Source organism: Gobio gobio (assembly GCF_949357685.1).
Source record: "Gobio gobio genome assembly, chromosome: 1".
NCBI classification, from domain to species: Eukaryota; Metazoa; Chordata; class Actinopteri; order Cypriniformes; family Gobionidae; genus Gobio; species Gobio gobio.
In genome coordinates, this window is record NC_137097.1 from 85,868,816 (window position 1) to 85,879,884 (window position 11,069).

An 11,069-nucleotide genomic window follows, 5' to 3' on the forward strand; every position below is an offset into this window, starting at 1 on the left:
ACTATACCACAACAACACTCCAGCCTAACTATACCACAACAACACTCCAGCCTAACTATACCACAACAACACTCCAGCCTAACTATACCACAACAACACTCCAGCCTAACTATACCACAACACCACTCCAGCCTAACTATACCACAACACCACTCCAGCCTAACTATACCACAACACCACTCCAGCCTAACTATACCACAACACCACTCCAGCCTAACTATACCACAACAACACTCCAGCCTAACTATACCACAACACCACTCCAGCCTAACTATACCACAACACCACTCCAGCCTAACTATACCACAACACCACTCCAGCCTAACTATACCACAACAACACTCCAGCCTACTAACTATACCACAACAACACTCCAGCCTAACTATACCACAACAGCGCCGCGATACAAAATGGCGCCCCCGCCCCCCCTATTTAATATTCTCGGAGGAGGGGTTTATGTAAATATTGAGCCTAGTGATGTCACCAACCCTGGAGGAATGTGTGTAGTCGCCTACTGGCCGTTTGCTGTAGTTCTTAGAAATGGATTTCTTTAAAAGCAAATATCTCCCTTTGCTTTAAACTTTGAACGTTGTAACTTTGCAGATGTTGTTTATCCTCAAGCAGCAACATTACACGCTAGCTAAAGTTAGAATAGTGAAATCGTGGTTTACCACCCCTTTAATATTTCATGAGGAGTGAGACAAAAATGGCCACAATTCTGTTGTGTTGGAGGTACTAAAACAGTCCAATACATAGTCAAATTCATTTTATGTTGAAAAAAAAGAGGATTTCTGTGCCAGACTGGTTTTCACTCACTGTAAGAGCTGAATAAAACACAGTACAAGAAGTGTGCATTAAAGTCTTACCCATAATCTCTCTCTCCCTTGCGTTACGATCAGCATACACAGCGAGTTACACAATAACACTCCTTACAACTAGTAAGCAAATACAGACTTTATGTCTTTTCAGTGGGTGTTTAATAAACCGGTAAACTTTATGTCTGTAAAACTCTAACAACTTGTGTGTTCTCCCTCTCAGGACTGCCGTGACCAGTATCACTCCAGAGACCATAAACTGGATCACCAACAGTTTGTACAGATCCAGCCTTGACTTTTTAGCAAAGCCTGCCTTGTATTACCCCTTGTTCACAAAGCGGTCTGGAGTGAAATGAGTCCCGCAGACAGAAACAAATGTACTTTGTTGGCGCATTTTCACTGTGTCCTCAGTGGCTCAGCTGTTGGAGGAAATGAAGACTGCCATGTTCACTCTTACATCCAATAACAGAACACTGGGATTGCTTACGAGACGTTGGCCCCTCAATACTACAGAAAACGGCAGATAGCATACAACTCACTGAGGGCCGGAAACTCTGGTAATGCAGGACTGCCAGTCAGCAGCCGTGGGCGGGGCCTAGAATAAAAACATGTCTAATGTGACTGCTTTGGTTTAAAGGGGATTAAAAAAAGGAGTGGATGGATTGTGTACACACACTGCCAACATTTATGTCCAAACCATTATGGGATCAGATTCCCGCATGAAAAAATAATAAGCGTGCAGTGAATCAAAATTTTAAAAACATGTGAAAATATAACACACAAAACTGACAATTCAATGGAAAGTTAACCAGAATCACAAACCACCAGAAGACATGGGGGACAGAAATGATTTTGACAACAGTAAGTTTTGTTCTGATGAAAGCCTTTCTTTTAAGTGAATTCCGTTTTGTATAAATTGTATCTTAGTATTAATCAATGTTTTATCAACCATTTGCCTGGATTTAATAAATAATAATCAAATATAGTAGAGTAAGCTGACAATGACATGGAGGCGCCAGCGCTGTGTGAACAACGGCTTAAATGAACAACTCGGCTACTAGAATTTTTTTAGCTACTTAAATTGAATAAGTAGTCATGCAAGGACTTTTAATAAAGTACATTTCAGATCAAGTACTTCTTTTTAACTTAAGTAGGGTTGTCATTGTGGTACTTCTACTTTTACTGAAGTAAATATGTCTCTGGTTATTTGTAACCTACTTTTACTTCCACCACTGGTGATAGAGAATGCGTTATACTCGTAGCTCAACAGCGGCTGAACTGTGACAGGAGTCGCATTGGAGTGATGTAAACTTCCCTCTTCCATTGATTGGCTAGAGGATGAGCTGTCAATCTAGAACTAGTGGACCAATGGTGATGCTAAGACCCGCCCTAATTTACATGAAACTCTAACTGCATCATTTGGAAACACAAGTGCAGAATGTGGAAACAAGAGCAAAGGAGAAAAGAGCACGGACATACAAAAAATGAAAATAAGAGCAGAAAACATGATTTTGTGTGCGATTCAGATCATTTTGAATTCATGATTCAGTTTTGAGCAATATCATTTTAAACTTGTTCAAATGTTTGATTTACGCTTATTATTTTTTTATGCGTGACCGCAAAGCATTAGGCGGGAATCTGATCCCATAAACCACCAAAGTGAATTTTGCATAATATATTTCTTTGATCAATGACAAATCATACTATGTTAATGACATCATGAGCTGATGACATCACCGTTTTCTCCGGAGCGGCTGTACGGCTGAATAAAACACTGTGAAGCTGCTTTGATACATTCTGCATTGTAAACAGAGCTATATAAATAAAGCCGACTTGACTTAATACAGCTGTTCTGTTAAAGAAAACTGACTGCAATGCATTTTTATCATGAAATGGAAGACTGTATGTATTTTGGTTGGCAGATCCTCTTTAGTTAATGGCGTTGGTCTGTGTCTGTTTGGTTCACTGGAAGGGCATTGCATTTCTGTTGTCACGCATATGTTCTTGTACAGCCTTCGTTGCTCCTCATCTAGGCTGCGTTCGAAACCGCATACTCATTGAGTAGGTACTCATTTTCAATAAGTACTTACTTAACGAGCTCTAAAAGAGTAGGTACTTTATTGCCTGATCTCGTTAAGTATGAATGCGATCCGCACTTTATGCGCCATGTTGACGTTATCATGTGACCTACGACGTTATATCAAGCGCAACGACTTGAAAGACGAGTGACAGGTTTAATTAATCGATCTATAAATATCTTAATATTGATTAAACTTGCTAATTGTGTGGGCTTGTTGAAGAAACAGCTGCCCATTTATTTTGTGATATTAACCCTACTAATCTGACCCAGTTTTATCCTTATCAAACCCACAATCGTGATCTCTTGAATATGTTGTTAATTTCTTTATTTTATATGCAAAACATGTCATCCACAAGCAAAATTGCCCTAGATCTCCTTTATATTTTCCTTTTTAAATTTAACTCCTGTTTTATCCCTCAATCCCTTATTCAAAGATATCTAACCTTGTTATTGTTTTTTCTTTGTATATAATGTATGCAAACCCATGATATTTGTTTTATTATTAGGATTGTTAAAGATACAACTATGTAATTATAAAATAAAAGATAGGCCTATGAGTGACAGGTGCAGTAACAGCTCAAAGCATCAGTAACTCCACCGCCCGACCTGTGCGGTTTCCCTCAGAGTCTGCAACGAGGACCTCTTTCAGCTGCTCGAAGATCTCACCTTGGGAGAACACTGTTGATTTTATACTCTTAAAATGTAAGTTATCACTATTCAAAATTAAGATTACCCCAGAATGAATTGCATTGCTAGCCCACTAAAACACTTACAATAATAATAATAACAAATGCTGACCAATACTTAATTATATTACTTTTTTTTTACTGAAAATTATATTGTTTTAGTAAAACAAGCAAAATGCAACTTGTTGTCATATGACATAGCGATGCATGAATACACACTAGACAAATGCAGCCGATGTGAATACCAATTTTCAGTCAAGCAATGAATAAATGCATGAGTTAATAAAATATTTTATTTACTGACAACAATACGAAACATGAATTAATGAGTAAAAGAATGAATAAAAGTAAACATCACAAATGAATAAGTCACCATGAAACAAAGCTTTATTCAAACGTATTGTTCTAACAAACCATCACACATTTACAGACGGTGAACCCCACATCTGCTGCCATCTCAACACAGCTGTGCCAGTTCTGTGGCTTTATATTGATGAAGCAGTTGACCACCGTGAACACCTTCACCTGTCCCAGCCGTCCATCATGTCCCTCCATCATGTCCATCATGTCCCTCCATCATGTCCTCCTGAACCCCACAACCCTGAAGCAAGAGTGGGAGAACATGTGTGGGACAATCTGACTGCTGATGTCTGCTCCAAACATCTGTGTGCCTCCATCAGCATGACTACTTAAAACGCTTTACAATTCATGCTGTCAGCATCCCATTTCTTGCCATATTTGATTTAATATTTTTTACAATTACATGCTACTTGTATTGTAGCTTTATGACTTTTGTGGTGTAGTGGGCTAAACGATTAACTGATAAGCAGAAGGTTTCCTTGAGCAAGGCTCAACCACAGAAGCTCTGCAGCAAACACACAGACATCAAGAATCAGAAAAGTGCTGAAATAACTCTGTTTGAAATTAAAATAAAATACAACTTAAGATTTAAATGTATGTTTTATTCATTTCTGTAGTATACTCAAAGCCTTTGATGACAGGCTTCCTTCATCACCCTCTCTCCAGTCTCCACCAGATAAACACACACACACACACACACACGTGCTCTTCTGCCCCTGTAACATCAGACAACTTTCATGTTACCTGTATCTTAAACAACACCTTGATAAAAGCATACACGTTTATGTGCTCAATTGCCTTAAATGTTGAGGTAGTTGCTGATGTGTTAATGTTCCTCAATTCATCAACAGTATAATGGACAAATAAAAAAGATAACTTATGTTTAGTTACTTTATGTAGATCTATTAACATTACTGACGTTTATGTAAAGCAGTGTTGACCACAGTGAACTCTACATTATAGCACACACACATCACTCTGATCAGATGTCTATTTCATGCTGTGATGTCATCTGCAATACTTATCGAAAATGTTCCTGTCAGATGTTAAATAAACATTTAATAAGCATCTTTATCTTTAAGTATATCGTTTATGTAAATCCACTTTGGAGACGTGTGTGTGTGTGTTACTGGAGCTCATACATAATAAAACGTGTTTTTACAGCCCAATCACAACTACACTATACTGTCTGTCGTCTTTACACTTTTAACAATTCAACAGTTTAACGTTACTCTACAGTAGTCCAACAAATGCGATTTTAACACAAGGAACGGTGATTTTGGTTTGTAATACTCACATTTGATTGGCTTTTCTCCGCCTGACGTATCCTTTCCTGTGGCCTCATGGGAAGGCAGGGATAGAAATGTATCCGACGATGGGTACTTCACAATCTGGGCGGAATCAGTAAGCCATCCGGGAACTTCTCGCCTACTCTTTTATGATTACTGAGGTTTCGAACATACTTCTCCTTTCACGTACTGTTTTCGCCTACTATATAGTAGGTAAGTAGGCATATTCGAACGCAACATCAGTATACGCACGTCCGAATCTCGCGAGAAATACTCCAAAACCCTGGTAGTTCTCGCCTTCTCTTTTATGAATACAAAGGATTCGAGCATACTCTTCGCTCGCCTACTGCTTTTTACATACTATATAGTAGGTAAGTACGCGGTTTCGAACGCAGCCCTAGTCTTACTGCAAATACACTTTTGTCAATATAATTGTTGTAGTGGAACCCACTGGACACTAGAGGGCACTCCAGTTCAGTAAAAGAGATAGAGAAATGTGCATAGAAGGAGAATAAACATGTGTGGATGTTTGTGTTACAATCGTCATAAAACATGTTACACAAAGAGAAATGGATAAATATAGGCTACATATACAAATGTGATCACACGTGCCAATCACACAAAACATGTATGACTTATTAACTAATAGGCCTAGGTTATATATTTTGTGTCATTACTAATTATTTTCTGTTTAACTCAGGCATGTGATCAGCTAAAGACAGAAAAGAAGGGATGACTTTAGATGACAGGCAGCAAAAGATCTGAATCAACACTGAACCCCATGTTCTCCATCGTGTTGCTTTCATCTAATACATCTTCTCTCTCCTGCTTGAATATAACTTGATTTGCATCTCATTCTCCCAAGTTATCGGATGAGCTATGGTCTGAGGCCCTTGCTAGAGCTCTGTATGTGCTTGGCTAAGTCTCATTCGGCTAAAAGTCTTGCATTAAATTCATCTGTCCAAAGCTGCACTTCATAAATCGTTCCCAGAAACAGTTTCACCAGATGCTCCTTCTCTCCTGCTGATCACACCCATACATTCTTTATCTGCCCAAAACTGGACTCATATTGGGCTTCTTCCTTTGACTTCACGTCTAGGGTTCTGGACGTTCGCCCATGTCCTGTAGTTGCCATCTTTGGGATATCTCACTATATCTCCACACTACTCAACTGCTCAACTGATGGATAGATGCACTTTTATGATGGACAGATGCACTTTTATGATGGATAGATGCACTTTTATGATGGATAGAGGCACTTTTATGATGGATAGATGCACTTTTATGATGGATAGAGGCACTTTTATGATGGATAGAGGCACTTTTATGATGGATAGAGGCACTTTTATGATGGATAGATGCACTTTTATGATGGATGGATGCACGTTTACGATGGATAGATGCACTTTTATGATGGATAGATGCACTTTTATGATGGACAGATGCACTTTTATGATGGGTGGATGCACTTTTATGATGGATGGATGCACTTTTATGATGGATAGATGCACTTTTATGATGGACGGATACACTTTTATGATGGATAGAGGCACTTTTATGATGGACAGATGCACTTTTATGATGGGTGGATGCACTTTTATGATGGATGGATGCACTTTTATGATGGACGGATGCACTTTTATGATGATGGATGCACTTTTATGATGGATGGATGCACTTTTATGATGGATGGATGCACTTTTATGATGATGGATGCACTTTTATGATGGATAGATGCACTTTTATGATGGATAGATGCACTTTTATGATGGACAGATGCACTTTTATGATGGGTGGATGCACTTTTATGATGGATGGATGCACTTTTATGATGGACGGATGCACTTTTATGATGGACAGATGCACTTTTATGATGGATAGATGCACTTTTATGATGGATAGATGCACTTTTATGATGGACAGATGCACTTTTATGATGGGTGGATGCACTTTTATGATGGATGGATGCACTTTTATGATGGATAGATGCACTTTTATGATGGACGGATACACTTTTATGATGGATAGAGGCACTTTTATGATGGACAGATGCACTTTTATGATGGGTGGATGCACTTTTATGATGGATGGATGCACTTTTATGATGGATAGATGCACTTTTATGATGGATGGATGCACTTTTATGATGGATAGATGCACTTTTATGATGGACAGATGCACTTTTATGATGGGTGGATGCACTTTTATGATGGACGGATGCACTTTTATGATGGATAGATGCACTTTTATGATGGATGGATGCACTTTTATGATGGATAGATGCACTTTTATGATGGATAGATGCACTTTTATGATGGACAGATGCACTTTTATGATGGGTGGATGCACTTTTATGATGGATGGATGCACTTTTATGATGGACGGATGCACTTTTATGATGGACAGATGCACTTTTATGATGGATAGATGCACTTTTATGATGGATGGATGCACTTTTATGATGGATAGATGCACTTTTATGATGGATAGATGCACTTTTATGATGGACAGATGCACTTTTATGATGGATGGATGCACTTTTATGATGATGATGCACTTTTATGATGGATAGATGCACTTTTATGATGGACAGATGCACTTTTATGATGGACAGATGCACTTTTATGATGGATAGATGCACTTTTATGATGGATAGATGCACTTTTATGATGGATAGAGGCACTTTTATAATGATAGATGCACTTTTATGATGGACAGATGCACTTTTATGATGGATGGATGCACTTTTATGATGATGGATGCACTTTTATGATGGACAGATGCACTTTTATGATGGACAGATGCACTTTTATGATGGACGGATGCACTTTTATGATGGACAGATGCACTTTTATGATGGATAGATGCACTTTTATGATGATGGATGCACTTTTATGATGATGGATGCACTTTTATGATGGATAGATGCACTTTTATGATGGATAGATGCACTTTTATGATGGACAGATGCACTTTTATGATGGATGGATGCACTTTTATGATGATGGATGCACTTTTATGATGGATAGATGCACTTTTATGATGGACAGATGCACTTTTATGATGGACAGATGCACTTTTATGATGGACAGATGCACTTTTATGATGGATAGATGCACTTTTATGATGGATGGATGCACTTTTATGATGGATAGATGCACTTTTATGATGGATAGATGCACTTTTATGATGGATGGATGCACTTTTATGATGGATGGATGCACTTTTATGATGGATAGATGCACTTTTATGATGGATGGATGCACTTTTATGATGGATAGATGCACTTTTATGATGGATAGATGCACTTTTATGATGGATAGATGCACTTTTATGATGGACAGATGCACTTTTATGATGGATGGATGCACTTTTATGATGATGGATGCACTTTTATGATGGATAGATGCACTTTTATGATGGACAGATGCACTTTTATGATGGACAGATGCACTTTTATGATGGACAGATGCACTTTTATGATGGATAGATGCACTTTTATGATGGATAGAGGCACTTTTATAATGATAGATGCACTTTTATGATGGGTGGATGCACTTTTATGATGGATGGATGCACTTTTATGATGGACGGATGCACTTTTATGATGGACAGATGCACTTTTATGATGGATAGATGCACTTTTATGATGGATGGATGCACTTTTATGATGATGGATGCACTTTTATGATGGATAGATGCACTTTTATGATGGGTAGATGCACTTTTATGATGGACAGATGCACTTTTATGATGGATGGATGCACTTTTATGATGATGGATGCACTTTTATGATGGACAGATGCACTTTTATGATGGACAGATGCACTTTTATGATGGATAGATGCACTTTTATGATGGACAGATGCACTTTTATGATGGACAGATGCACTTTTATGATGGACAGATGCACTTTTATGATGGACAGATGCACTTTTATGATGGATAGATGCACTTTTATGATGGATAGAGGCACTTTTATAATGATGGATGCACTTTTATGATGGACGGATGCACTTTTATGATGGACAGATGCACTTTTATGATGGATAGATGCACTTTTATGATGATGGATGCACTTTTATGATGGATAGATGCACTTTTATGATGGATAGATGCACTTTTATGATGGACAGATGCACTTTTATGATGGACAGATGCACTTTTATGATGGATGGATGCACTTTTATGATGATGGATGCACTTTTATGATGGATAGATGCACTTTTATGATGGACAGATGCACTTTTATGATGGATGGATGCACTTTTATGATGATGGATGCACTTTTATGATGGATAGATGCACTTTTATGATGGACAGATGCACTTTTATGATGGACAGATGCACTTTTATGATGGACAGATGCACTTTTATGATGGATAGATGCACTTTTATGATGGATAGATGCACTTTTATGATGGATAGATGCACTTTTATGATGGATAGATGCACTTTTATGATGGGTGGATGCACTTTTATGATGGATGGATGCACTTTTATGATGGACGGATGCACTTTTATGATGGACAGATGCACTTTTATGATGGATAGATGCACTTTTATGATGGATGGATGCACTTTTATGATGATGGATGCACTTTTTTGATGGATAGATGCACTTTTATGATGGATAGATGCACTTTTATGATGGACAGATGCACTTTTATGATGGATGGATGCACTTTTATGATGATGGATGCACTTTTATGATGGATAGATGCACTTTTATGATGGACAGATGCACTTTTATGATGGACAGATGCACTTTTATGATGGACAGATGCACTTTTATGATGGATAGATGCACTTTTATGATGGATAGAGGCACTTTTATAATGATAGATGCACTTTTATGATGGATAGAGGCACTTTTATGATGGATAGATGCACTTTTATGATGGACAGATGCACTTTTATGATGGACAGATGCACTTTTATGATGGACAGATGCACTTTTATGATGGATAGATGCACTTTTATGATGGATAGATGCACTTTTATGATGGATAGATGCACTTTTATGATGGATAGATGCACTTTTATGATGGGTGGATGCACTTTTATGATGGATGGATGCACTTTTATGATGGACAGATGCACTTTTATGATGGATAGATGCACTTTTATGATGGATGGATGCACTTTTATGATGATGGATGCACTTTTTTGATGGATAGATGCACTTTTATGATGGATAGATGCACTTTTATGATGGACAGATGCACTTTTATGATGGATGGATGCACTTTTATGATGATGGATGCACTTTTATGATGGATAGATGCACTTTTATGATGGACAGATGCACTTTTATGATGGACAGATGCACTTTTATGATGGACAGATGCACTTTTATGATGGATAGATGCACTTTTATGATGGATAGAGGCACTTTTATAATGATAGATGCACTTTTATGATGGATAGAGGCACTTTTATGATGGATAGATGCACTTTTATGATGGACAGATGCACTTTTATGATGATAGATGCACTTTTATGATGGATGGATGCACTTTTATGATGGATAGATGCACTTTTATGATGGATAGATGCACTTTTATGATGGATCCAGACAGACATATAAACAACATTAAAGTACTTGATTTTCACCACAGGGGGACTGTAAGCAAAGCTGGGGTCTTGATAAAGGCAAGTTCATCAAATGCAGAAGAATGATTAAAGGTGGACACTGTGTAACTTGGCAAGGATCTCCATCAACAGGTCAACATCTGAAACACTTCCAGGACTGTGTCACCATGAGCAAGCTAAAGAAATGCATTCACCTTTGCTGAGAAGATCCAACCGCACAGTACCGCCTCCTGAGAGACTGAAC